At 54.5% G+C, this 27,691-nt stretch overlaps 1 protein-coding gene across 5 annotated transcripts in view; it reads left to right on the top strand.

Annotated features, from left to right (window-relative positions):
* Positions 1–2,079: 2,079 nt before the first annotated feature.
* The window catches only part of SLC45A4 (solute carrier family 45 member 4), a 100,435-nt gene continuing 74,823 nt past the window's right edge, over positions 2,080–27,691 (top strand). For 2 of the 5 annotated variants that reach the window (XM_035276996.3, XM_078353042.1), the window contains exon 1: positions 2,080–2,319. The gene's annotated coding sequence lies outside the window, so the exon portion shown is untranslated. Of the gene's footprint in view, positions 2,320–4,471; positions 5,192–27,691 lie in introns of those variants that run through there. The other 3 variants (XM_078353041.1, XM_078353040.1, XM_035276997.3) reach the window with 3 other exon arrangements.

Raw genomic sequence — 27,691 nt, forward strand, 5'->3', positions numbered from 1 at the left:
ACTGCATACACATGGGAAAACACACATATCTTCTTATTCTTTTTTTCTTTTAATAGAGACAGGGTCTTGCCATGTTGCCCAGGCCAGTCTCGAACTCCTGGGCTCAAGCAATACACCTGCCTTGGCCTTCCACAGTGTTAGAATTACAGGCATGGACCACTGTACCCAGCAGGCACATGCATCTTGACTGCATAGCAGGAGAAGTCATCACAAACTGAGCACACTGTAACCAGCACTCAGACCAAGATACAGAACACAGCCAGCGCCCAGACATGCCCTCTATGCCCTGCTTCCTGGCTCTGGCACCCCTCCCTGCAAGGGTAACCACTATCCTGACTGCTACCCCCATATATTCCTTCTACCACTTTATCCATATGGAAACGTATATGTTCTTTATCCTCTGGCTTCTTTTTCTCAACATCATTTGTGAGAGTCATCCACGTTGCCACGTGTAGTTGTAGGTTATTCACTGTCATTCTGCTTTGTGACTATATCACAATTTACATATCCACTCAATGGCTGATGAACATTTGGGTAGTTTCCAGTTTGGAGCGATTATAAACAGTGCTGCCAGCAACAGAAATACGATGTTAGGTGTGTACCTAGGAGCAGAATTGCTGAGTAATCAAGGCCTTTAAAGAAGACTTTGCTGGCCGGGCGCGGTGGCTGATGCCTGTAATCCCAGCACTTTGGGAGGCCAAGGCGGGTGGATCATGAGGTCAAGAGATTGAGACCATCCTGGTCAATATGGTGAAACCCCGTTTCTACTAAAAATACAAAAATTAGCTGGGCATGGTGGTGCACGCCTGTGGTCCCAGCTACTCGGGAGGCTGAGGCAGGAGAATTGCCTGAACCCAGGAGGCGGAGGTTTCAGTGAGCTGAGATCACGCCATTGCACTCCAGCCTAGGTAACAAGAGCAAAACTCTGTCTCAAAAAAAAAAAAGACTTTGAAAGTGGTTGTACCACTTTGCCTTCCCACCAGCAGTGTCTGGGAGTTCCAGTTGCTCCACTTCCTTGTCAACACTTGATATTGTCAGATTTTCCCATTTGCATTGCTCTGGATACTCTGCTGCACACTTCACTTCTAGATTCTTTAAGCAACTGGTAAGAGGAATCTTATGATTTCTATTTTACAGATGAGGACACCATGGTTCTGAGAAGTGAAGTAATTCCTCCAAAACCATTTAAACCCTGGCAAGGGCACAGGGCTAGAACGTTAACGGGGTTGGCCTCACAGCCCATCACGTCTGTCTATTAAAGTAGTCTACGCAGACCTTGCCTTGATGGGGCTTCCCAGCAGCCCTGCCCTAGGGATTGCAGCCCTTCTACGCGTGGGGAGAGACGCATCAGTGCCCCTGGCAAGGGCCAAGCCTGAGAGGGAGGCCCAGCTTCCGGAAGCTCCAGGTCCAGTCTTCGTCTTGCCCTGCCCTCCAGGTTGGAGAGAGGGCCCGAGGGACGTTGGGGGAGTCAGGGATGCGGGTGGCCCGGGACCAGGCAGGAGGTCTTCGGAGGGTGGCAGGTAAGGGAAGACAGGAGAGTTTTCCCCTGCAGTGGAGGAGAAGCTGCAGCACCTAGACCGGCACAACCTCGCCGCGCCACAAACAGGGGAGAAAGGTGTTTGCCAAAGGGCTGGGCTGCCGAAGGGCGGGGCCCCGCGGCTGGCCGGACCCCTCTGCGAGAGAGGGGAGGAGCGGGGAGAGAACGTGGGGGCGTGCGGGGGCCACCTCCTGCGGCTGCGGAGAGGGATGGGGTGGATTGGGGGCCAGTGCTTTGGGGGACAGGGGGCAGGCGCTCCTTGCCGAGGAGCCGGGGCCGGGGGCGTAGCGGGAGGAGGGGGGACGGGGCGGGGCTAGGACCGGGGGCGGGAGCCGCGGAGCGCGCAAGGGCGGGGCAGGGGGCGCGGTGGGGCGTGGCTGCCACTCGGGGGCGGGGCTGGCGGCGGCGGAGGCCAATAGGCGCGCGCGGCGCAGACCCCGCCCCCGAATCCCCGTCCCGCGGCGGCGGGTGCTGCATAGTCATGAGGCGCAGGGGCCGGCGCTGCGTCAGCGGAAGCGGCGCGGAGCGGCTGTTTCCGACCCGATAAAGCGGCGTTGTCCCCGCGCGCCGGCCGCAGCCTCGCAGCGCTCCCTCCGCGCCCGCGTCGCTGACTGACTGACCCGCCCGGCCGGCCGGCCGAGGGAGCAGCCCCTGCCTGGACCCGCCGCTGCCGCCGCAGCCCGACCCCCGTACGCCCGGGGCTCTGCGCCCCCGCCGCCCCTGCCCGGCCCGGCCAGGCCCGGCCGCCCCGCCGCCCCCGCGGCCTCGGCCGGAGGAGACAGGTGAGTGGCCCGGCCCGCCGCCCCCTCCCCCCGCCGCCCCCTGCACCTCGCCACTGGGCGCCAGGCACCTGCCGCCTCTCCACCCCCACCTCCCGCACGGCCTCGGCCTCCAGGCCAGGTCCGCGCCTCAGTCCCAGCCCCGCACCATCTTCTCCGGGGGAGGGGACCTGCCTCGACCCGGCCTGCACTGGCTCCTCAGGGGCCCCCATTCCTTCCCGCCGCCTCTTCCCCGACTGCACCTGCTCTGGTCCCCAGCCCTGCAGTCTCCTTGATCCCCCTCGGCCCGCACCCCGTAGCGCCCGCCTTCATTTGGACCCGGCCCCCTTTCGCACCCATCAGTCCCTCCGACCCCAGTTCCTCGGGTTTCTCTACCCAGAGAGGAGCTTGGCGCCTCTAACTCCTGGTCCTGACCCTGTCCTGCCCTCCTCACCCTTGCCTGCTGTCTCTAACTTCTGAGAATTCAGCCCTTGACCCACCGGGTCCACTGGCGCAGTGGCCCCCACGCCCTTCTGCCCGTACCGGTCCTCCCAACCGAACACACTTCCTTCTTTCCCTTCCCCCTCCCCTTCTTTCCCACCCTTCCCTCTCCCCAGTGCACGCACGCTCCTCGCAGCACTGCTAGCCAGTGTCCCCCACCTCGGACCCTCAGCCTGCACCGCCGGCCTGTGGCGCTGCCCTGGTCTCATCGACACTGCCCTCCCGTGTGTCCCTTTGAAGATACCTTGATTCCCTGAGGCCCACCTTGTTCCTGGAGGAAAGAGGCCAGAGCGTCAGTGCGTCCAGGCGCAGAGCCCCTGCTCTGTGGAAGTCCCTGCACCTTTGTCTGCGTCTCAGCACCCCCGTCCCTTTCCCCTTTGAGCTTAACCCTTTCCTCCCCCAGGTGTGTGCTCTGGATTGGAGCACATCCAGCAGAGGCGTTTCCAGCGGAGACCGATCCACACGGAGCCCAGCCTCCTGGTTAGCTATTCAGAATGATTCTGGAAGGCCGGGGCTAGGAAGGGTTTGGAAGGGCCGCTTGACCTCCTAAGGAGCCTGAGGGTTTTGTGTCTCTCCAGTCTGGGTCACTGAAGGAGTGTGGCTTCAGGTTCACAGACTTAGCCACTGACCCCCATCTGATACCTCAGCTGACTCCAGCAAAACAGGGCTTGTCATTTTTATTATTATTGTTACTGGGGCTGTTTTTTCCAGTCTAGGACCTGGAGCGAGGAGGGTTTACCAGATGAGTGATTGAAGTAATTGCTGTGGGGTCAGATGATTCTTGTGGGCTGGCAGATTCCGAATCGAAGCCCATTTTGCTGAGGAAAAGCGCTGCTGCGTGTGCCCCGCGTTACGGAGAGCGCCCTGCACTTTCACTCCCGACATGGTCTCATCCTTCCTGTGTCATGGGCGGACAGACAGAGTTTGGTAGGAGTCTTTTCCTTCTGCTGTTCTGTGCTGGTTTTAAGAAAAAGTAAGAAAACGAAAAGCTGGAGTATCGGTGTACAGGTTAGGGAGTGTAACACATGGCAGTCAGAGCAGGTAACACCCACGGTCCTTTAAAAAATGAGTAATTTCCTCACCTTTCTGCTAGGTTTGAACTGCGTGTTAAAAGAATGAGCGGAGATGATTTAATGCTTGGGAGAGGTTTAGAAGAAGCCACTTGAGGATGAGGAGAGGCAGCTGTCAGGTTCGGGTGGAGGAGACTCAGGCGCAGTAAAGAATTTGTGTGCTTCTGGAGAGAGGCTGGGGAACTAACTAGGTCGTTTTACACATCAAGGGTTTCACACCCATTCAGGCTAATTGTTTTTGTGGCAGTGGCTGTAAGGAAAGGCGCAGATCGTTGGAAATGTGTTTAAAATACACACTGGGTATTCAAAGATGTATTTTTGTGGCCCAGGTGCTCACCGGGCAGGGAGGGGGAAGGCTGCCGGTGGCCTCCTCCCGGGGCTCGTGGGGGGCGTGGCCTGCTGCCCTGCCGAGATGCCTGCTGCAGCTTTGGCCCTTTCGCATCAGGGAAGCAGATCAGAGATTGGACTGGGTGAGCTCCAAGGTGTCTTGCAGCTTGTAACACCCTCTAACTTTGCTTATTGGAGAGGAGGGGGGTGGGGGAGGGGCGGAGCAATCCTGTAAACCGGATTCTGCTTCCTTTCCGTGAGCCTTGAGATCCCGCCCCAGTCCTCCCCGCAGATCTGCAGGGGAGGAGAGGGCTGCGGCAGCTCCCCGCTTTCCCAGTGGAGGAAAGGCGCCGAGGAAGGTATTTCAGCCGATGTTGAGGTTCTTGGTGGTGAATGGATTGTATCTGTGTTGTCAGGAGCGAGGAGGGGAGGACAGAGGAGCGCAGCGCTGGGGTTCGGGCTGTATGATTGTCGTTCTGACAGTGGTGCAGCCTACCCCGTGCCCTCTCCCACTCGTCCCTAGGGCCCCGAAACCCAGTGGCTGGCTGGGGTGGTTTGTGACCCACAGCCTTATGGCCTGGCACCAAGTGAGGGTGACTGGCAAGCACTGTAGGTGGCAGGCAACCCCAAATTGTCAGTGCCCTCCTTGGGAACACCCCTGGCAGAGTCATGTCTGTAATTTGTGGAGCCAGAATGTGCTGGAAGCCACGTTCCTGCTAATGATGGGTGAGGACTGCTGCGCGCTAGCCTCCTCGCTTCCCCAGGTTTTCATCACTGCGTAATTATGCTGAGGAAGCCACACGCAGAGAGACACCATCAGAAGCTTGCCTCCACCTGAGCGGGGAAACAGATCTGACCGGAGCAAACCTCCCAGCTGAAGAGCAGCCTTGTGGAAAGGAAGGGGCGAGAGAGGAAGGACCCCAAAAGCAGGCGTCTGCCGTGGGTTTTCCTACGAAGGACCTGAACGGCTGCACCTCCCCCACCCGCTCCTAGACAAGGTCCGCTTGTTTAGATTAGCTTAATTACCCCACCACAATCAATGAACAAGGATCTTTTTAAATGTGAAACTTTCAAAATGTGCTTCTAGTGGCCTCCCCCCGCCTCCACTATCAAATGCTAAGCCTTTGTGAAACCAGGCAGTTTCCGAGGACTGGGAGGCCTCCTGAATTTTCATGGAAATGAATCTTCTCTACCCTGAATCAGGAGGGGGCCTGCCGAAAGAAGCTTGCCCAGGCCCTGTCGTCATTTTCAACCCCTTGCCATTTGGGTGGAGGTGACAGGAGAAATATCTAGTAGAGGCCTCTAGCGTTTGTGAAGTGACCTCTTTGGCAAGTGACTTTTGGAGGAGGCGTTTTAAGAAGATTAAAACATCCACGGACTTAGAGGGCAGCCGCACAACCCACTTAGTGTTTCATATCCCTGGTAGAGTGGCTTTTTGAGAGCCGTGGATGGGTCGCTATAGTTCCCACCTCAGACAACATGGGATGCCCCAGAAAGACCGGGCAGTCGGTAGGGGTCATTTGTTGAGTGCCACTAGTTAGATTGCAGGAAGCAGCACAGAACCCTGATGGTGGAAAGAAGGGCCCTGAGTTCTCCTTGGCTCAGCTGCTGTGTAGTTTTGGGACTTCAGGTGAGAAGGGGAGGGAGTAAGCGCTCTCTCTTCCTTTTTTTTTTTTTCTTTTGAGTCTTAGTCTCGCTCTGTCACCCAGGCTGGAGTTCAGTGGTGCAATCTCGGCTCACTGTAGCCTCTGCCTCCCAGGTTCAAGCGATTCTCCTGTCTTGGCCTCCCAAGTAGCTGGGACTACGGCTACATGTCACCACGCCCAGATAATTTCTGTATTTTTAATAGAGACAGGGTTTCATCATGTTGGCCAGGTTGATCTTGAACTCCTGACCTCAAGTGATCTGCCCACCTCGGCCTCCCAAAGCGCTGGGATTATACTCTCTCCCCTGTGTGTGTGTGTGTGTGTGTGTGTGTGTGTGTGTGTGTGTTTAAAGAGTCAGGGTGTCTCACTGTGTTGCCCAAGCAGGTCTTGAACCCCTAGGCTCGAGTGATCCTCCTGCCTCAGCTTCCCAAATAGCTGCCGGGATTATAGGTTCATACTATCACACCTGGTGGGCTTTCTCTTTTTTGTAGTTAGAGGGGCTGGGCTGCAGCTGCATTATTTTGAGGGTTGTCCCAAGGCCCACCTTCCTGCCTAGTCAGGGCTCCAGAACACAAGTTCACTCTCAGTCTGTCAGAACTCCAGGGGGCAGCGGGGAGGTAGTGCTGGGCATTCTGTCCCCAGTGCAGGAGTAAGAAGGTGCTAGCCGGTGCGGAAGTGGGAACCTGAGGCGGCTGAAGGGATTGCATTGCTTTCAAGTCACCGGACTTGGCGTGTCACCCTCCCACCTTGCTGAGCCCAGGCCCCAGTGAGGAAGGAAAGCGTTGTTCAGACCTGGGTCTGGGTGCTTTCATCCTCCTCAGCCTGTTGAAGGATTCTGCTGGCTGTGACAGGAAACTGCATTCCAGAGGTGCTCAATTTGCCACATTCGAAAGCCCCTTCCAACCTGGGATTCTATGCTGCTGCTTGATCTGAGTTTTTGTAGTTTGCTCCAAGGTTTCTCCTGGGGTTCTGCCTTGGAATCCTGGATCCACCTGTGTTGATTGGCAACCACATTTTTCCTGTTTCAAAGAAAGGAAACTCTGGAATGAAAAATGCATAGCAAACCCTTTAAATAGAGAATAAAAAGGGATTGACACAGAGTAAGCCCAGAGTAACCCCATCTCTACTGAAAATACAAAAATTAGCCGGCTGTTGTGGTGCACACCTGTAATCCCAGCAACTCGGGAGACTGCATGAGAATCACTTGCATCCGGGGTTGGGGGTGGTGTGGAGGTTGCAGTGAGCCAAGATTGCACTACTTCGCTCCAGCCTGGGCGAAAGAGCAAGACTGTCTGAAGAAGAAAAAAAATAGAAAACTGGTAGACACATTTTTAAGCTAACATTTAAACTTTTTGGTCCTAATGCTGAAGAGCTGTGAAAGATGCAATTTCTAGTGTAATGTGAGTATTTAAAAGTAATTGTATTGCTTTTAAAAAGTATCCACTGTTAAATATCTTAATGATTGGATACCTACCATCAATCACCCTTTTAAAAAAATGAACATGCCGTTCTTCACGGTTGTGACACATCATCGTTTTCTTTGTGAACTTGTATGTTTGCTTCGTTTAGAAGTCTTTTTATCTCTCATTCTTTTTTTTGAGATAGTGTTTCCCTCTGTAACCCAGGCTGGAGTGCAGTGGCGAGATCAGGGCTCTGTGCAGCCTGGACTCCCTAGGCCCATGAGATCCTCTCTCCTCAGCCTTCTGAGTAGCTGGGACCACAGCTGTATGCCATCATGCCCAGCTAGTTTTTATTTTTATTTTTTTGCAGAGATGGTGTCTCACTATGTTGCCCAGGCTGATTTTTTTTTTTTTTTTTTAAGGCAGAGTCTTACTCTGTCCCCCAGGCTGGAGTCAGTGAGTGGTGCAGTCATGGCTCACTGCAGCCTCCACCTCCCAGGCTCAGGTGATTCTCCCACCTCTGTCCTCCAGGTAGCTGGGATTACGCCTGGCTAATTTTTCTTTGTATTTTTTTGTAATGACGGAGTTTCACTCTGTTGCCTAGGCTGGTCGTGAACTCCTGGCCTCAAGTGACCCTCCCGCCTCCTCAGGCTCCTTGAGTGCTGGGATTACAAGTGTGAGCTGCCACACCTGGCCTAGGGACTGCTGTTTCTGCTTCTCTGTGCCAGAAGTGTGTGTATATTGCAATTTAAAACATTTCCGTGTCATTAGGCTATGTTAAATGTTGTTACTGTCATTATCAGTAGAGAATTGACCACAGAAGCATAAATGGGCCATTGACCTTGATAAACGGTTACTAAATGCATGAAAGCAAAATACACTGGAAGGAGGTCTCGAAGAGCTGGGGGGGGCCTTTAAGGTGCCTTAATTAAAGGGATAATTGAACTGTCCTTGGTACCAGGTACATCTCTGTTACTGGAACATTCCCTGGGAAGAGTGCCTTCTTGTCTGGGTGGGGCAGGTAGTGTGAGGGTCACATTGAGTGGAGGTGGGGGCCCCCTGGGCATTGGGACTTCCTCCGAGGCAGCTTCTCAGGCAGTTCAGTTTTAGGAAGGAGTTCTTGGGGACCACGAAGCTCTCTGAGTTCCCACACCAGTGCCCTCTCAGGACACTCCTGTGTTGGCCCAGGGCACTCGCCGTGCTGCCGTGCCTGGTCCACAGGTAAGGGCTGTCCCGCTTCATCAGATCATGCTGCCAGTGCCGCTCTGCATGAAGCTTTATTAATTGCACGTTTTCTAAATGCGCAGTTAGAGGGCAGATGATCCGTTTCAGGAGTGAGCATGTTGCAGCGTTTTTATTAGGTTGGGCTAAAATAAATGTAAGCCTATGGAACTGTGCCTTGAGTTAAATTTTAATTTGACAGAAGGTGTGATAGAAACAGAAGAGTGACAGGGCTAGACTTCCAATTCCAGAAGATTTTGCCTGGGAGGAATCCGGTCACCCTGCTCCACCCTTCTTCCCGTGCAGGCCACCGCTGTGCCTGTTCTGGGTGGGACATTTGGTCTCAGTCCATCAGGTTGCCTCTAGGATCAGGGCCATGGCGGGGTGAGAAAGTGGGCCTCTCCCTGAGAACCCAGATGAAGCTGGTGCAGGGCATTGACACTTGGCATCCCTGAGAAATTGCTCAGATCTGGAAATGCTCGAAAAGAGGAAAGATTTACTATTTTTAGCCTTTAGACCTATTGAAATTTGGTATGAAAATCAGTCTAGTAACGAAAAAACAATCACTTCCTTTCCCACTCAGAAACAGCATGCTGAGGACAGAGTGGTAGAACTGTGTGTTGTGTGATGGTTTTATGACATAGGAGAGGCGACCGAGCTGGGGTGTCTGGCATCTTCCTGCTTTGTTGGGGGAAAGCGGGCTACTCACCCAGCTCTGTGGAGTCGGTAATGTGGGTCCTCCTGAAGTTTTAACCTGTCTTCCATCCGCAGGGCTGGCCACTAGGAGTCCACTTAAGAATGCATCACCTCCAACTCAGCCATGCAGATATTTGGGGAGGCGATGGGGTCCTCAGATTGAGGGGCCAGTCCCTTCGTTCCAGGGATGGCTGAGGAGAGGAGCAGCTTCAAGGTCCTGTTCTAGGAACCCTGTGGTTTAAACAGTGAAGAACCGGACCAGGAAGACAGGCCAGTCCCTAATCACCCCCTGGAAATGGATGAAATCACCTCCACTGGTCCCTTCTCCAAAGCAGCACCCTTCTATTTTCTTGGTGTTTTGGGTGTTGATACTGAAGTCAAGGTTTCAGGCTCTTAGAAGACTTTGCGAAATGTTTTGGCCGCCGAAGAAGAGCACGTAAAGCAGAGTGCATTTGTTTCTAGAAATTCCTGCCCTAAGCTGGGGCTTTATTTTAGTCTGCAGACCCGCTCCCAGCCAGGAGTTCTAGAATAACTGCTAGTGGTTTCTGCTGTCGCTTACGTAAATTGGCATTAGAAGCTGGGAGCGTGGAAGGCCCGCCCCTCAGGTCCTGCGCACCACCACCCTCTGCTGGAGGGAGCCGGATCCCGGGCTGCTGCTCTGCGGGTGAACAGCCGGCTGTTCACCGTGCCCTTCGAAAGGCAGCTCTGATTGGGTGGTCAGAACGATGCCCACAGCTCAGGTGGTCTTGCTCACGGACTTGGAAGCCCGGAGCTGGTGTCCCTAGTGTGACAGGCATCTCCCTAGGTAAGCTGAAGGGAATATCAGGGCCGTTTAAAACATTTCCGACTCACTACTGAACTGTTGACATGTCGAGAGTGTTTTTAGTTCTTAAAGGCCTGGGCTGCCCACCCGCTTTCTTCAGTGGAGGCATCATGGAGCCCTGGCGTCCTCACTGTAGGGGGTGTAGGGAGAGTTGACAGTCTGGGCTGGGCCCTCCCTGACTTTTTGACCTTCCAGAAGCCACCCAGTGCTCAGGGCTTCTGCTTCCGTGTGGTAACCGGGCGGCGGGACAGGTTTCTGTCCCCAGCACTCAGTAGGCACCTGAGAAGGGGTCACAGCAGCACTCATGCTGCCAGACAATGCGTCATCTGCGTCTGTGCTGGGCGCCCAGCTAGGCCCTGTGGAGCAGCGCCTGGGTAGGGCGCTGACGAGGGAGAGGAGTCACCCGGTGCCGCTGGGCCTGGTGCACCCGTGGGCCACGGGGTCACATTGCTCATCAGCTCCCCCAACCCTTACTGAAAAGTGCCACCTGTCTTCTGCCTGGAAGAATGCAGCAGTGCCGCCCATGCCTTGGACTCGACACAGGGCATCTTTGCAGTCACTCCCCATGCCAGGCAGCCCTGCCGTCAGTCCACGCAGCGTGCTGGTTCCCATGCCCCTCTTCCCTGGCCAAGAGCTTGGAAGGAAGGAGCCACGGCTTCTACAGGCACAGGCAGCTGTGCCCGGCTGGCACTGCCCTCTGGGTGGGCCCACTCGGAGGTCAGGGGGCAGATGCTGCCACTCCTTTTGTTCCCTTGTTTCTTTTGGGCTGTCCAGTTGGCTTGCTGGGTGAGTGTTTGGTGCCCAGTTTTTCCCTCTTGTCAGGCGCTGTCTCTAGGCTTAGCCTGTAAGCTAGCAGGGCACTGGGCCTGCTGTGGTACGTATCCATTCTGGAGATGGTTCCCAGGTGGCTGCTCTGTGCCAGGCTCAAGGCATGTGCCTGAGAAGCTGGCCATCCGGGTACAGTGATGGGGCAGGCCTGGGAACCCTGAAGAGGGCATCCAACCCATGGCTGGGCGCAGAAGACGTGTGAGCAGGTGGTCCTTGAATGAAACGGAACATTGTCATTCAAAACTCTTTACTCTGGATGTTCTGAGACATGCCTGAGACAAGTGAAAATAGCGCCATCGTGTCACCCCCCAGACTCATCACCTGTCAGCAACTCTGTTGACTCTTGCTAGTCTTTGAACAGAGTTTTAAAGGACACGGCCCGTGGGAGAAAGAGAAGAGCTTTGCTGAAAGAGTCTGTGGAGCATAGACATGAGGACGCAGGGGCTTGCTGCAGGGGCTGTGCCCGGGGTGGGGGCCTCCCGAGCAGCCCTGTGGCCCACCTTCCACAACTGGAGTGGAAAGCTGGGTGAACAGGCACAGGGAGAAGATGATGGGTTTTTTTGTTTTGTTTTGTTTTTGCAATTTTGGGCGTCCAGTTATTCTCGTTAATACTATGGCTGCGTGTGAGAAAAATCTCACTAGCTTTTCATGAAATGAAATGAGATAATGTTTAAAGCTAATAAAATTTAAAATAAAATTGGAACCATTTTTGCAACAAGTGAAATAGCCAGTGGCAGTTTTGCTAATTCAAAAATCTATGCCAGAAGAAGAAAGCATTTTGCCATTTCCTAGATCTCTGCGGGTGGAGAGTCTGCAGATGCAGGCTGTGTGTGGTGTGGACACTGGCCGGGCTCTCAGCCCCGGGTTGGTTCCTGACAGTTCATGCCATCTCCCTGGCAGCAAGGCTGTGTGCCGATAAGGGCCCTGCGGCCGGTGCCAGTTTGTGGTTGTAAGTTCAGATGGGTTTTTGATTAAGGTTTCCGGGTCTGTGGGAGAGCCTGGAAGCCCCGTAGCTGCAGGCTGTGGTTTCTGCCTGGCGATGACAGGGTTCTGGGAATAGGTTTTAAACATTTCCATGTGGATTTTCTCCTGATCCCCTCAGAGCCTTGTCCATCTGGGGATTTATTTTTGCCCACACAGTTCTGCCTCAGCTTAGTGGACCTTAGGCATGGCCCCCAGGTCTGCCTCCCCGCAGCATCCACTTGCGGCATTGCCAGGTGGAGAGAGTGCCCGGCGCCCACCAGGTACCTGCCCCTGCTTGGTGGAGCCCTGTTGCATTTGGCTTCAGTAACTCAGAAGGGAAGGCTGCTGGGGAGGTGCTTGCACTTTCTGAAGCCCCAAGTAGATGGTGTAGAGAAGAATCCAGAGGGGGCAGTTCCTGACTCTCCTCCCAAGGCCCTCACTGGTGTTTCTAGTGCGGCATGGCAAACCTAGCGGGGGCTTACTGTCAGAGTGGCCAGGCTGCGCCAGCTACATACCATCGGCCAGAGGGTTTAGCAACAACAAATGTATTTCTCATGGTGCTGGAGGCTGGAGGGTCAAGGACAGGCACAGGCAGATTGGCATTTCCTGAGGACCCACTCCTGGTTCAGACGTGCCCCTTCTTGCTCTGTTTTGTCGTGGTAGAGGGCGTGAGGTCGTTCTCTCCACTTCCCTTTTGTTTGTTTTTGAGACCGAGTCTCACTCTGTCACTCAGGTTGGAGTGTAGTGACATGATCTTGCCTCACTGCAGCCTCTGCCTTGCTAGTGCAAGTGATTCTCCTGCCTCAGCCTCCCAAGTAGCTGGGACCACAGGTGCACACTGCCACACCCAGCTAATTTTGTATTTTTAATGGAAATGGGGTTTCACCATGTTGGCCAGGCATGTCTCGAATTTTAATATTTTTAAAGAAATGACGTCTTGCTCTGTCACCCAGGCTGGAATGCAGCAGTGCAATCATAGCTCACTACAGCCAAATTCCTGGGCTGAAGCCATCTTCCTGCCTCAGCCTCCTGAGTAGCTGGGACTACAGGTGTGTGCCACCATGCCTGGCTAATTTATTTATTTATGTTTTGAGACAGGGCCTCACTCTGTTGCCCAGGCTGGAGTGCAGTGGCACAATCTCAATCATAACCTCTCCCTCCAGAGGTTGCACATGATTGAAGTGAGTCATGTGCCTCAGCGTCCTGAGTAACTGGGATTGCAGGTATGCACCACCATGTCCGGCTAATTTCTGTATTTTTAGCACAGACCAGGTTTCACCATGTTGGGCAGGCTGGTCTCGAACTCCTGGCCTCATGTGATCTGCCCACCTCAACCTCCCAAAGTGTTAGAATTACAGGCGTGAGCCACAGAGTCTGGCTAATTTAAAAAAATTTTTTTGGATCTTTCTCCTGCCTCAGCCTCCTGAGTAGCTGGGATCACAGGGGTGTGCCACCATGCCCAGCTAATTTTTATATTTTTATATTTTATATTTTGAGATGGAGTCTTGCTCTGTCACCCAGGCTGGAGTGCAGTGGTGCAGTCTCAGCTCACTTCAACCTCTGCCTCCCTGGTTCAAGCGATTCTCCTGCCTCAGCCTCCTGAGTAGCTGGGATTACAGGGGTGTGCCACCACGCCCAGCTAATTTTTATATTTTTAGCAGAGATGGGGTTTCGCCATGTTGGTCAGGCTGGACTTGAACTCCTGGCCTCATGGGCAGCCCACCTCGGCCTCCCAAAGTGCTGGGCTTACAGGAGTGAGCCACTGCACCTGATCTCTTAAATATTTTTATAAAGACAGGGTCCAGGCTGGTCTAGAACTCCTTGGGCTCAAGCGATCCTCGCGCCCCAGCCTCCTGAGTAACTGGGACTAAGGCATGCGCCGGCGTGCCCAGCCTCTCTGCCTCTTATATAAGGGCACTGTCCCATCCATCGAGGCTCTGCTTTGTGATTGGAGCACCTCCTAAAGGCCCATCTCTTAATGCCACCACCTTAGGAATTAGGATTTCCGTATGTGCATTTGGGGAGGGATGCCGACTCTCACACGGCAGCACTCAGTAACTGTTAGTTCTGATGAACCGAATTGCCTTCAGAACCATTATGGACTGTGGCAGGCTCTGTGTGAAGCACCTGCCATGTGGTTTAGAATTAGCTTCTGAATTTGCCAGCCACTCTGCGTGGAAGCAGTGGTCCTGTTTCACAGATGAGAAAACTTAATCTCAGAGATGTTAAGTGATCTTTTTTCTTTTCTTTTCTTTGAAATGGGATATTGTTTTGTTGCCCATGTTGGAGCGCAGTGGTGCCTTCATAGCTCACTGCAGCCTCGAATTCCTGGGCTCGAGTGATCCTCCTGCACCAGCCACCTGAGTTCCTAGGACTATATCAGTGTGTACCACCACACCTGGCTAATGTTTTTTATTTTTTTTTTAATTATAGAGATGGAGTCTTGCTATGTTGGCCTGCTGTTCTTGAACCCCTAGCCTCAAGCAATCCTCCTAACTTGACCTCCCAAAGTGTTGGGATTGCAGGCATGAGGCACCAGGCCTGGCCTCTTAACTCCTAGCTGGAGGTCTCTGCTGTAGGATGTCCTCGGGACAGTGGGAGGTGCAGAGGCAGCAGCTGCAGAATGAAGGGGGATGAGTTGATGCCAATGCTCTTGCAGCTCCAATGCTTATCCTCATTTTGGGTGGGCTGTTCACAGAGGACTTCTTAGAAAGGAACAAAGCTGGCGCTCAGGAGGCCACCACTGGCAGGGCCTGTGCTTGAGGACCAAGTTGCCGTTTTGGAAGGTGGAGCTGGACTAGCCTTGGCGCCATCTCTGTTCATTCTCATAAGTGACCAGGGCACGGGCGGTGCCCGGACGGAAGCCTGTTTTCCAGGGGTCAGGCTTGGATGGTGACCTTATCAGGCTGACCCCCGGGCTGTGGACATCTCATCCCCTGTGCCACAGCGGCAAGGGCTCCAGAGCCAGGGAAACTCTCACCTTACGAGATGAACTCTGCACCATCCTGGGCTGTGCAGGCTGCGGGGCTGTGGGGCTGCTGGGCTCTCTAGGCCTTCAGCCTTGAGAAGTTGTTTTCTCTCATCACAGGCACTCAATCAGGGTACCCTGCCCCGTGCTTCCTGCCTCTGATGACCTTTCAGGCTGATACTGGGTTCTGAGTGGTCAGTCGAGGCGCCCGGTCAGTGCTGCCTTGGGACAGCTTCGGGAGGTAGAGCTGCCTGTGGATCACGCGGGGTGCTGCAGAGCGGAATGGGTGCTCCAGACCAGCTTCGTTGCATGTTAGATGACTTCACATGATTGCAGAAGGGGTTTCCTTACACCTATCCTCTGCTGAGTGCTGTAGTTCCTGATAACATTGAAACTTTCAATGTTAATAGCCCTGTGATGCACTGCTGTCTCCATTTTAAAAAGAGATCTTCGTTGAGGGATTGAGCCTAACTTGAAGGTGGCGGCCCTGGGAATTCGCCTGGTGCCCTTGGGCACTTCCTGCCAGGCATGGGAGGTCCTGCAGAGATTGGCTTCTGGAGCCTCCTTCAGGGCCTGGGGCAAATCTCTAACTTTTAGATCTCTAAAGCAGGCATGGTCCTAGCATCCCTCCCACTTTCCTGACCCAGGGGCTGCCTTCCGTGGCTCCTGTGCCTCCAGCCTGCGGCAGCTTCTCTCTGACCATGCCATGCTGCTCCCTCCTGTCCTGTGCGTTCTCACTTCCATCTGCAATGTCCGCACCCCTCTGCCAACCCAAGACAGGCCCACCTGCGGCTCCTTCCTGAAGCCCAGTGGGAGGACTGTCCACGGGGAGCCCGGGGACCTGCTGCCCCCACTCTGCCAGGGATGAATGGTCCACGTTACCTGCCAGTCCCTGACTCTCTTTCCTCACCTTTGAGCTGAGGCCGCCACCTGGGAGTGCCTTGGCAGCCCCTCAAGGGTGAGATGAGGCCTCAGTTTGGCATTGGCTCCTGGTGGGGCTCTGCCAATGGTGTCATAGGAGGTGACTCCCTCCCAGGGTACCTCCCACGCAGGGGTTCTGCACCACCCAGGCATGGGGGTCAGTGCTGCTGCTCCCCTTGTATGTTCTGCCCTCTATTCACGCATGTGTTTTTCCTGCCTTGCTGGCTGCTGGCCCCCATTTAGCATGCATGGGTTCCCTGGGATGTGGGTTACCATGCGGAGCTCACAGCCATTCCTGCCACAGGGGTGGTGGTGCCATTTCACTGCTCACAGGGCACCGGCCATGAGGGGACCGCTCTGAGGAGGCTTCATGGGGCTGTATGGTCCCAACCTTGGGCCACCAGGGACTGTGTGTCCCAGTGAGCCTCAGGCCAGCCTTGTCCCCACTGGCCGTCTGCCCGAAGTGCTGCCTTGGAAATGAGGTTGTTGAGGTGGCTTGGGTCAGGGCCGCCTCCGTGACCTCCTGCTCTGCCTCCAGGCTGGGGCTGGCTCCCTTGCGTGCTCCCTCAGTGCCTCTGCCACAGCAGCCCCTTCTGGTGCTGCGCATTCATTCTCAGCAGCATTGGCTGAGACCCCCTTGCGTCCAGCTACCCTGACCGGTCACCAAGTGTTTTCTCAGGTGGCACATGTCCCCAGGAGCTTGGGCAGGGTCGCTCGGTGGGCCCTGGGGGAGTGCTGTGCTAACAGCCGTCGGAGACCCTGGTCCGCGGACTCAGGTCCTCCTGATCTGCAGCGTGGTGTGCCCACGGGTCTTGTTTTTGCTGCCAGCTGGCCTGAAGCCCCACACCAGATGTCTCACCCCTTTTTCAGACCATTCTTTCTCACTTTTTCTTCTGTAGATCTTTATCCCACAAGATCTTTTTTACATTTACTTTTTTTTTTTTTTTTTTTTTTTTTGAGACAGAGTCTCGCTCTGTCCCCCAGGCTGGAGTTCAGTGGCTCTGTCTCTGCTTACTGCAACCTCTACCTCCCAGGTTCAAGTGATTCTTGTGTCTCAGCCTCCTGAGTAGCTGGGACTATGGGCGCCCACCACCACACCTGGCTGATTTTTGTACTTTTAGTAGATACGGGGTTTTACCATGTTGGCCAGGCTGGCTTTGAACTCCTGACCTTAAGCTATCTGCCCGCCTCGGCCTCCCAAAGTGCTGGGATTACAGGCATGAGCCACTGCTCCCAGCCCATTTATGTTTTTTAATTGCAGACAAGTTTTATACACAGAAAGTGCATGCCTTTCCAAGCACGCCTTTGCTCTTGCCCCAACATTGAGCTAAGCTCAAAGGCCCCCATGCCACGCTGTCTCCAGTGGAACTTTTTCGATTCCATCCTATACTTTGCATAGTGCCATCCATTTTCTTTAATACGTCATGAGCTTGAGAACGCAGGTTGCCGTGGTCACAATGAATTGCTGGTGTGCGTTACATAGCCCCACGAATCCAGCCTCAGTGGGGTGGGGCCACTGTCCTCAAGTCACCATGCATGTGGATGTCCGATACCCATTTCTGATGACTGACCTCTGATCTGGGCCGGGGCTGGGGGGGGCACGTAGGCCCCTTGCCTGAGTGTCCCGGGGTCAGGCATCGGCTAACTCCTCTGTCCTGTAGTTTAGAACCAGCTTTGAGGCTGATGGTTCTAGTCTTGATCTGTGAAGTTAATCAAGAACTTCCTTGCCCTTCGTCATCATTTATAGGGTGTGGTTTTTGTCACTGACACCTGTAGTGGCCCCTGGAGACTGCGTGTGCCTGTGTGTGTTATGGTGTGATGTTAGTTGCTGTGTCAGGCAGGTCCTCGTGTTGCCAGGAGGCCGGTGGCACCTGCAAGGAAACAGAAGGCAGTGAAGGCCCGACGGGGTGTTGGGTAAGGCTGAGGGACACCAGCAAAGAGGGGTGAAGCCTCATGCTGTTGCTTCCACTCCAGGCCCAAGGGTCACAGGAGGGAGCTGTTACTGGAATCCCCCAAGAGACCAGGGGTGTAGGAGCAGGCCACAGCCTTCCGACGAGGGACCCGAGGAGCTTGCGTGCTTGACCAGCTCCAGCCCCCAGTGTGGGGGGCGGGGAGGCTCTTTGCTTCACAGCCTCCTTGTGTGGTTCCCTGTTGGGTGGGAGCTGTGACCTTGATGGTGGTAACTTGGAGCTGTGGGGACAGAGCAGAAGGAGGGATTGTGCTGGCCCGCATGGCTGAGGAGCCTAAGCCCAGAGCCGGATTGGCAGGCCTAGAGTGCCACGACCTGGTGGGACATGTTTGCAGGTCTCCCGAATGTGTGCTGCTTTCTCCTGTGAGAACCTGCCTGGGATGCAAGTGGACACCCGCTTGTCTGCTGTACGTGGCTTCCAGGCAGCTCCCAGGCGGTGAGGGCCGGGAGTCGGGCGCATGAGGTCTGGTTTCTCTGTGCTGATGATACCTAAGTTAGTGCGTGACCTCCCAGCACCTGGCATGCAGGAGCAGCAGCTCTGAGAGCCAACGTGGTAGCCGGAGCCCGGAATCTAAGGATGAGCGGTGGTGCCCCAACAGCTTGTTTCAACCTAATGTGCAGATGAGATGAATGTGTCATCTGGAGGACGGCTCTTGCTTTGGTTATGAAATGTGAAACCAGTGTTTTGCTGGGTTTTTTTCTAGCTCAGTCTTACCTCGGCTGGGTCTGTCCTGGGTTACTTTTCAAAATGCATGAGCTAACATCCTATACAGAGGGTTCAGAACAAGCTCGCCGCTGCCCTGGCCAGCCAGGCCGGTAACACTGCCCTGGGACTCCACTCCAGACGCCACTGCTTGCCTGACTGATGCTACTGGTGGATGCAGTTGTTTTACATGTGGGTGCTCATACTTTAGTCCACTCCTCTGGGGTCAGTTCTAGAAAATGTGGTTTGATGGTTGCTTTCTGACATCACTAGTATATGTTCGATGAGCTTCAGAACATCTCAGCTCTGTAACGATCCGGTCTGTTCCTTATAGCTTTTCCTAAACGTAGAATCTATTTTCCTCTGTTTCTGTTTGGCTCTTTTTTTTGGTATGAACCTAAATTGCTCAACTAAATTCTGAAGTAAACTACAAGAGAGGACCCATTTTTTAAAAATTATGAGAAGATAATGTAATAACTGCATCCCAGGGAAAATTCCTTTCACCAGTCAGGCAACTTGTGTGTCCCCAGCCCTCTTTCTCCACGCTTGGCTGGTTTTGGATCTTTTGTGGGTCGTGGATTCCTTTGAAAATCTGGTGAAACTTATTCTCACAAACATGCAAATAGATGCGATTTCGTATACAGTTTGGGGGTGTTTTGCCAGTGCGGTGTCTCAGGTCTGTAACCCCAGCACTTTGGGAGGCTGAGGCGGGCGGGTCACCAGAGGTCAGGAGTTCAAGACCACCACAGCCAACATAATGAAACCCCATCTTTACTAAAAATACAAAAATTAGCTGACATGGTGGTGGGTGGCTGTCATCACAGCTATCTGGGAGGCCGCGGAGGTTACAGTGAGCTGAGATTGCACAACTGCACTCCAGCCTGGGTGACAGAGCGAGGCCCTGTCTTTAAAAAACAAAAACAATTTAGGGGGTATTCATGTGTGTCCAGGGAAGCTCCTCCCTAGGCCCCCCACACCCCCACAGTGTCTGGACCACCTGCAGCATGGGCTGCCTGGTCTGTCTCCGGACCTGAGGACAGCGTGCTTGGCAGCCCTGGAGGAGGGCGGGCTGGTTTCGTCCCCAGGGGAGATAAATCCCAAGGGTATCTGCCCCCATGGCTGGTTTGTTGTGTCTCATGTCGTCGTGACCAACACTGCCGAATCTGCAGAGTGCCCAGAATGCTGTGGCGGTGGCGGCATGGGCACCGCACACTGACTCTGTGGGGAACATCAGGCAGTTAAAATTAGCAGTGAGCGCCACGGAAAGTCAAGGTTGTCCAAAAGAATTGTGCAATTTCACATTGAGAAATGTGGCGGAGATAAGACTTGGCAGCGTTGCAGTGGCGGGTGGAATTCTCAACCCTGAGCCCAGCCTGAGTGGGAGGGCCGGGCTTGAAACTGCGGCGCTTGGGGCCTTCCTGCCAGTGCCAAGGAGTTCTGGAGAGGAGCCTAGGGTCAGACACCTGCACGTGGTGAACTCACAGCCAGATGTGCACCACGGCACTAAAAATAGTTTCCTTCATACACAGTGCAGTGTGAGATTGGTAAGATGTGGATCGTGTGTAATATACATGTGTACATGTGCATGTTCTGTATGTATGTGTATAATCATAGGATGTATAATGATTGGACTGTCTAGTATAATGCAGCATAGTATGTTTTTTTGCTTGTTACTTCTTTAAAGTTCTCTGTGGTGTCTGGGTGTCGGAGTCCTCTGCCAGCTCATTTTCCCTGCTGAAGTGAGGGAGAGGGACTGGGATCTGGGATCTGAAGCTATAGGGCCAGAGCCTCCCCACTCCAGTGTCCAGGGCCTCCAGGGCAGAGGTGGCATTTAGTGGGCTCCTAGTGCAGAGGACTTGGAGGGTACTTGCCTTACCTGGAGTGCTCCGTGGGCTGGGCCGGGGAAGGCCTGGGAAGACCCGGGGCCGTGGGCTTCCTCTAGCCCTCACCCCTGGCCTCCCTGAACCCCCCTCTGCAGGGGCCACAGCCACAGGGGCCCCCAAAGGTCCTTCTGGCCCCTGACCTCTTAGCTCCTCTTACTATAGGGAGCTGACCCTTTCCAGCATGGCATCCACTGAACTAGGAAGCTGGCTTTTCAGCAGGCCGTCCTGGCTCCTCCGTCCAAGGAAAACCCAGTCATACCCATTTATAAAAATCGCCTCTCTGCACTCTTCAAATAACACTGATAATTCTCAGCAATCTGTTACCCCATCTGCAGCCCTGAAAGATGAGATTCCTTGTGTGAATGCTGAGCCGAGCCTGAGATAACACTGACTTCACTCCAGGTGACTGTCTGTCATAGACGAAGGGCTGAGTGACTTAAGGGGAACTAAGGTTCGGAACTTCGGTTTTTGATCAGTGTAGGATTTAATGTCATTCACTGAAAAGGACAAAAGCACAAACCCTCTTGGGTCCAGGTCTCCCAAATGGCAGCCCTGTTTCTCACTCCTTCTCGAAAGCGCAGTTTGCACTCCCTGCCTCCGTCCCCACCTCTGCCCCTCCTGCTCTTGCCCTGGCCTCTGTCCCCACTGCTCCCTGGCACCGCCTTCCTCAACGCATCCTCTCCCCCAGGCCGTGGCTCCAGCACGCACTTCACTGGTTTCATTGCTGGCGGAGGCCCTGCTTATCCCTGTGGGACCACATCTCCTATCTCTGCCTCACTCTTGAGAGATGGGGTCCTTTCCCAGACCCCTTCCCGCACCCACGCGCAAGGATGAGCGCCTCGATGTTACTCATCTCTGACTGCAGCCCAGACTGCTCCCCCAGTTCTCCTGCTGTGCCAGCTGCCTGGCTGTCTGCATTTGGATGGGGAGTCCCACAGAAAATGTGGTCCCAAAGGGACAGGGAGAGTGGGAGAAATGTGGGAGTCAGTGCAAAGACATCCAGCCCCCTCGGTGGCTGGACAAGAGGGTACGAGATGGAGCTGCTCCTTCCCTGAGCCCCGTCGTCTTCCAGGTGCCCCTGGCCCTCCTGTGTGCCTCCTGAGAGCCGTCTCCTCATTGCCCCCCTCAGGCCTGTCTGCAGATGCTGTAGATGCCAGCAGTTCCACCTGGCTGCCTGCTTCTGCCCAGCAGAGAGCCTGCTGCACCTTGGCAGCTCTTGAATAGGGTGGCGAGTGAAAGGAGGCACTTTTCACCTGTTAATGGCCTAAATCATTCTCTCACTAGACTGACAAGCTGCCACACAGAAGATCCTTTTTCACTGAATACATGGTGGTGTTCGTATTAAAGACAGTACTCGACTGTCTAGAATTGTCCGGCCTGCCAAGGAGGCCAGAAGCCCAGCACCCCAGCTGTGGGAATGCAAAGCTCCAGACTCGCTGGGAAGGGTTAACAAGGGACTCTGGGGAGAAGGCTGGTCTGTGTCAGGGGCACCGTCTGCACTCTGTGCCCTGCGTGTGTGTTATTTCCTCTTGGGAAAACATCCATAGTATCCAGGTGACCTCACCTATCAGAGCTGCTGAGTCATGACGCTGGAAGTTAGTATCTGCAAGGAGAGGTTTTCATAGTTATGGTTATGTCTTCTGCCTGTTAAAATTAGTCTTCTGAAGAAAGCGTGAGCTGTGCTGAGTTTATAGTCTGTCTATTATAGGTTGCTGCCGGGCTATGACAGCCTTTCTCTCATGATGATAACACCCTTCGTGTGTGGTTTTCAGTTGTAGAATGAAAGCATGTAGAAGTGGAAGGAACCCGGGAGGTGCTCTGTTCGAACCCTGTGGCTTCACACATGACCTGGAGGGGTCAAGCCACTTCTTCAAGGTCACATGGTACTTGGTCGGCCTCTGATGTCTTGCAGTAGTCTTAGGGTTCAGCAATGAAAGTACTAACTAGGATGAGCTAAGGAAAGAGCCCCATGGCCGTCGCAGAAGAACTCTGCAGCCCCTCCCCCGACTGACATTGAGCTGTGCAGTTATTTTGGTTGGCTTCATTATAAGGTTTAAAGTAGTTTGCAAAGAGCAACTGCTTCTCTTGAACTTAACTGGGGGAAGATGTGGAAGAGGTTGGAGGCCATAGTATGGTGGTGGGGGCAGCTGCTAATGTGCCAACAAGCAAGAAAGTTAAAGTTGGGGCCCTATCCCATTCCCAGGGAGTCCTGGCTAACGGGGGGGGGTCACATTTCTGGGGGGCAGGCTCTGAAAAAAGCATGTAGGAATCCGGGTCAAATCCAGATGACTGCAGTTACTCTTAAATGTTCCTCAGTGGGGAATTACTTTCTTGTGGAGTATAAATTCCTCATTTTGTACTTTCCTTCATCTGGAAAGGGTTTCAGGTGGTTTCAGTAGGGAGTGTGGGTAAAGGAGGCCCCAAAAGGGACCAGGAAGATACACTGGCAGGAAGATACACTGGCAGGCTTCCATACTGACCTGGTTCTTCTAACGATTGCACGAATGAGGCCACCTCTCTGACTCTGAGCTTCTTGAGGGCACACATCCCACATCACATGCAGGGTGGTGAGGGTGGAGGCCTTTTCCAAACATGCAGTAAACTGCCACCACCCATTCTCTTGGGCTCCCAAGGGAAGGAAGGGTGTCAAAGCCCATGCCTTACCTTCCTGAGGCAGGGGTGTGGGGTGTGGGCGCCCAGTGCCTCAGTGCCCAAAGGGCTGGAGCGGACTGAGCCTGTCTTCCCTTGTGCTTTTTAACTCCTCTGGGCATAGCTCACGACTAGGAGGTTCCCAGGAGAGGGGAGCCAGTGTGTTCTTGGTCCCTGCAATGCAACTGCCCACACCTCTGGGGGCAGTAAGTAACGAGAGCCACGGAGCCACGAGGTGCTGTTCATGTCTGCCCCTGCCCCGTTCCACCCCGTCCCACCCCGTCCCACCCGACCCTAGGCAGCAGCAGGCTCCTTCACACTGCTGGTTCTCCTGAGGAACAGGGTCAGGTAGATGCCCAGCTCTGTTCTGATGGGTGAAGCGCCCACTGGTTCCAGAAGTCTTGAGGGTGCTCTGTCGCAATCATGGCAGGAACTCAGGATTTCACATCTTTCAGATGCACTCGGGAAAGCTGAAAGCCACGGATGTCTTCAGGGGTCCTGGGCCAGTTGGAAGGGGGTGCAGGGCGTTTGCAGACCCCCACCCAGTGTCGTGCTTTCCACCATGGTTCATGTTCCTTCCTCTTGGTCTTGTCCTGTTGGCCCTTGTTATCTCGGGTTGGTGCTTTCCTAACGCGGGTGCACATCTTTAAATGGACACAGCCATGAGCGTGCAGTGGGTGGAGTGCAGACCTCACAGGACTTTGAAAGATGCATGTGTCAGAGGCGGACTGCTTTGGTGGGGTTTCTACCCCCAGTCTTCTCTGAAGTGGGGTCCTTCTGCAGAAAAGTGTGACACCCCATGACCGTAGGCCAAATGCAAGGCCGGTTACCGTGGAATGGGGATTTGGTACAGGTCAGTGAAGGTAAAATATGTGTAACTGGGGAGGAAATGGGGGAAGCACCTGTCTTCCAACATCAGGGAGGCCCTGCTGTGGCCCAAGCTGAGTTCTCAGCCACAGCGGTAAAGGAAGCCGTGAAGCTGAGGTGCAGGCGCTTTGTGGTTCCGGTAGACACTCTAGCGGCTGCTGTTGCAGGCAGGTCAGGGCGATGACCACGTGCTGAAGGCAGGGGCCAGTGTTTTACCCACCCTCAGTCCGTGCTGGACCCCAGTGGGCACTGGTGAGGAGGAGCCGCCTGTGACATGGAGGAAGCCTGCTTGGGAACCAGTGGCCCTAGGTCCCACTTCCAGCTCCAGACCCTGTTCTATTCAGGCCTCTGCTGGCCATTGGTTCCTATCAAGTCGGCCTTGCTGGGGGGCCGAGGCCCCGGGAGTCAGGATGCAGGGCAGCTGTGTGTGCCACAGCAGACACTTGGGACAGAGTTCCTAAACATCAGCCGTGACAGGGACAGGGGCAGGGCAGGGCAGGGGGCACAGGCAGCTCTTCTCTTCCACAGTCAGGCCCCAGTGGGGACACAGGAGGCCCTCCCAGGGGGAGGGGGGTGAGGAGCCTCCCACCCTTCAGGCCTTCTTCGTGGGACCCAGGCAGACACAGGCAGGCTTCATACTGGATTAGACCCTCCATCCCCCAGGAGAGCTTTGCTCTAACCAAGTAAACAGAGTAGAGTTACTTGGGGCCACTGGCCAAACTGGAAATATTTTGGATCTGGTGATCTTTTTCTTTGGGTCACTGTTCACCGTGGGAGGTATTGACCTCTGTTCCATTTCAGAATAGGAAGAATGGCTTATATTTCAGAGTGTCAAATAAGGAAAAGAATGAGAGTATCTCAGTCTGTTTCCAGCGGCTCTCCTGGGAGGAACATTTTTATAGACCCCAGACGTCCTCGCCAGCCCCGCCAACTTTCCATCCCCGGATGGCCATGCAGTGACGGAGGCAGCGCCTCCCTTCCGAGCTGGTGTGAGGAGAGACCCACACTGGCTGGGGTGGGCACTGGGCAGGTCCCCTCAAGCGCACATTGCTGCCCTGGCCCTTTGGCCACCCATTCTTTGCTCTCAAGGCCCCAGTTCCCTGTGCCCATCAGCCGAGAGCTGTCTTTTGGACTGTCCTTTTTATATCAGACCTCTATATCATGACTTGACTGTAGACAGTTTTCCGGGGGCCGGTAGTTTTGGGAAAGGTGACTGTCCACAGCAAATGATCACTGAGTAATTAAGCATACTGTCTTGTGTATGGAGCACAGTCGGAGTTAAAGGGCACGCCTGGCATTGAGGACAGCAGGAAGACATTCTGTCTGGGGCTTCCTCAGCCACGTTAGGTGCCATGAGTTCCACAGAGCCTGCTTGGGTGAAAGCCGCCTTGTTAGGTGCCATGAGTTCCACAGAGCCTGCTTGGGTGAAAGCCGCCTTCCATAGAGCCCATGTGCAGAGCTGGGCTTTGACGTTCCTAAGTGCTTTGTAACACATTGGTTCTGGGAGTTTGCCAGTTTCAAACGTCCAGCCATCATGGGGTGCTACTGCAGCAGGGAGCAGGGTGGAGCCAGAGGTCTCCCTCTGTAACCTGGCTGCCTTCAATTCTTCTGGGTCCATGTGGACGCATGGCTGGGCTGTATCCGCACCGCCCCCTCTCTTCTCCTTCAAGCTGCCCAGCAGTCACTGCAGGAAGATCCTTGAGGCTTTGTGCTTGGGTGGCTGAAAGCTGACTAACCATAGCCCCGTGGTGACCTTTGTCCATCGTGACCCCTGGGCCTAGCCTAAAGCGTAGGCGGGGGACGGGGGTGACACTGTTGTTGATGCCTGGAGCAGTTGAGACATCCAGGGGTACAGCGCGGGAAGTCTTCACTGGTTTTCCTCTCTGCCGCCTTCTCCTGCCTGTCCAGGGCACACTGCACTGGGAGCAGGAGGTAGGCTGGAGCTTTGGGGCTGGGAGGGAACCAAGCTGTTTGCCGGCTTGGAGGGCGGGCACTGCCACTGGTGCCCGTAGAGAGAAGTACTGAATGCTCCCTGCTCCTCTTCCCAGAGGCTCTGGTGTCCTCGGGGTGTCTTAGCTTTGGCTCCCTGCAGAGTCGAGCTTCAGAGGTTCCGCATCTAGCTCAGGACTCAGGGAATCGCATGTTTGTGAGGTGGTGGGACAGGAGAAGCAGGACTCCGGGAATCGCATGTTTGTGAGGTGGTGGGACAGGAGAAGCAGTGATGTGACAGATTTTGCATGCAGCAAATCATAAAATGCAACCATTTCAGAGGCTGTAGGGGTGGTTTATTGACGCTGCTTTATCCCTTCAGGCTTTGCCAGAAACTTCTGCTGGGCCTCAGGCAGGATGCCGGTCTGTGGCTTTGCTGTGGGTCTTTGCAGGTCTCCCCGATGGCCTGGGCATGAGGCCATGCTGACATCTTGTTGCCCCTGCTCTGCATCTCTGACTTGCGTTCTGGCCAGCCAGCCCCACTTGTGGGCACCCAGACGAGCAGCCACTGTGGTGCTTGAGTGGGAAAGGAGCTGGGCTCAGGCCCAGGGACCTGCAGCGGCCTGTTGAGGTGCTGGAGGCACATGGCAGACTCTTGGGACGTCGACCCAAGTTGCAAAGGCAGTGCTAGCCCTTGGGGAGGGTGGCTGACTTCTTGGGATCTGTCACCTATAGCCCAGGCCTTGGGCAGTGGGTACAATGTTGTGAAGTGGAGAGGGAGGGTGCACGCAGCGTTCATGGCAAAGGGAAGACCTCATCCACAAGCTCTGCGAGGCTGGTGTGAGCTGAGCGCTGTGTGCCCTGAGTGGTGGCCTGGGGGCAGAGCAGTGATGGAGACGGAGGCTCAGAAGCGTAGTTTGGTGGAGGCAGGGGCCGCCCGGCAGGTGAGCGTGACAAGCCCTGCTTAAGTTTGCAGAGCCTTCAGGCTCGTTCAGAGCAGTTGGCTGGTTTTCTAGAAATCTGAGGATACTTCAGTGTGGGGCCACCTGGGAAGGCAGGAGGTGCGTAGGTCGGCTCTGCTCACGTGTCCTTGTCCTCTTTGCTGAGGACCCCCCTTGGCCTCCTGGGCCCCGTTTCTGCCCTGCAGGTCTGAGGTTGGGTAAAACCAGCTCAGAGGCTCCTTCCATCCTCAACATCCTGACACCTGGGCCTGCCTGGTATTTCTTAGATTATTCTTTTATTCTTTGGAGCCATTGAAACAAAAGTTAGACCGTGTTCAGTAGCTGCTTCTTTTCAGCTAGATCATCCGGTTTTTCGTGTTTGTGTGTGTGCAAACACTGTCATGTATTGAACAGAGGATTTAACTCCTCTAAGACCATTTCAGAAAGTCACCTTAGTTGAGGCTACCTTGTCTCTGAGAGCAGTGGAGGGGCCACAGGCTGCCGCAGAGCTTTCAGGCCAGTAGCACTCGCTGTGTTCACGAGAACCTGCTGTGACAGGCACTGTGCTGGGTCACCACTTGTGCTCCATCCCACTCGCAGTGTCACTCCCATTGACAGATGGGGAAACCAAGGGCTGAGCCTGTCACAGTCACAGCTACTGTAAGAGACTGATTCAGACTTTTTTTTCTTTTTTGATATGGAGTCTCGCTCTGTTGCCCAGGCTGGAGTGCATTGGCATGGCTCACTGCAACCTCCATGTACTGGGTTCAAGTGATTCTCCTACCTCAGCCTGCGGAGTAGCTGGGATTACTGGCGTGCGCCACCACATCTGGCTAACTTTTGTATTTTTAGTAGAGACAGGGTTTCACCATGTTGGCCAGGCTGGTCTTGAACTGCTGACCTCAGGTGATCCACGTGCCTCAGATTCCCAAAGTGCTGGGATTACTGGTGTGAGCCATCATGACTGGTCAAGACTGATTCAGACTTAAAGTTAGTTTCTCTACACCAAGGCAACCCATGCTATGCTGAGAGGATGCCTGGGCTCTCTTTCTTAGAGTAGGAACATATGCAGGAGAAGGCAGCCTGGTGTA

The sequence above is a fragment of the Callithrix jacchus genome, chromosome 16 (assembly GCF_049354715.1).
Source record: "Callithrix jacchus isolate 240 chromosome 16, calJac240_pri, whole genome shotgun sequence".
Classification (NCBI taxonomy): domain Eukaryota; kingdom Metazoa; phylum Chordata; class Mammalia; order Primates; family Cebidae; genus Callithrix; species Callithrix jacchus.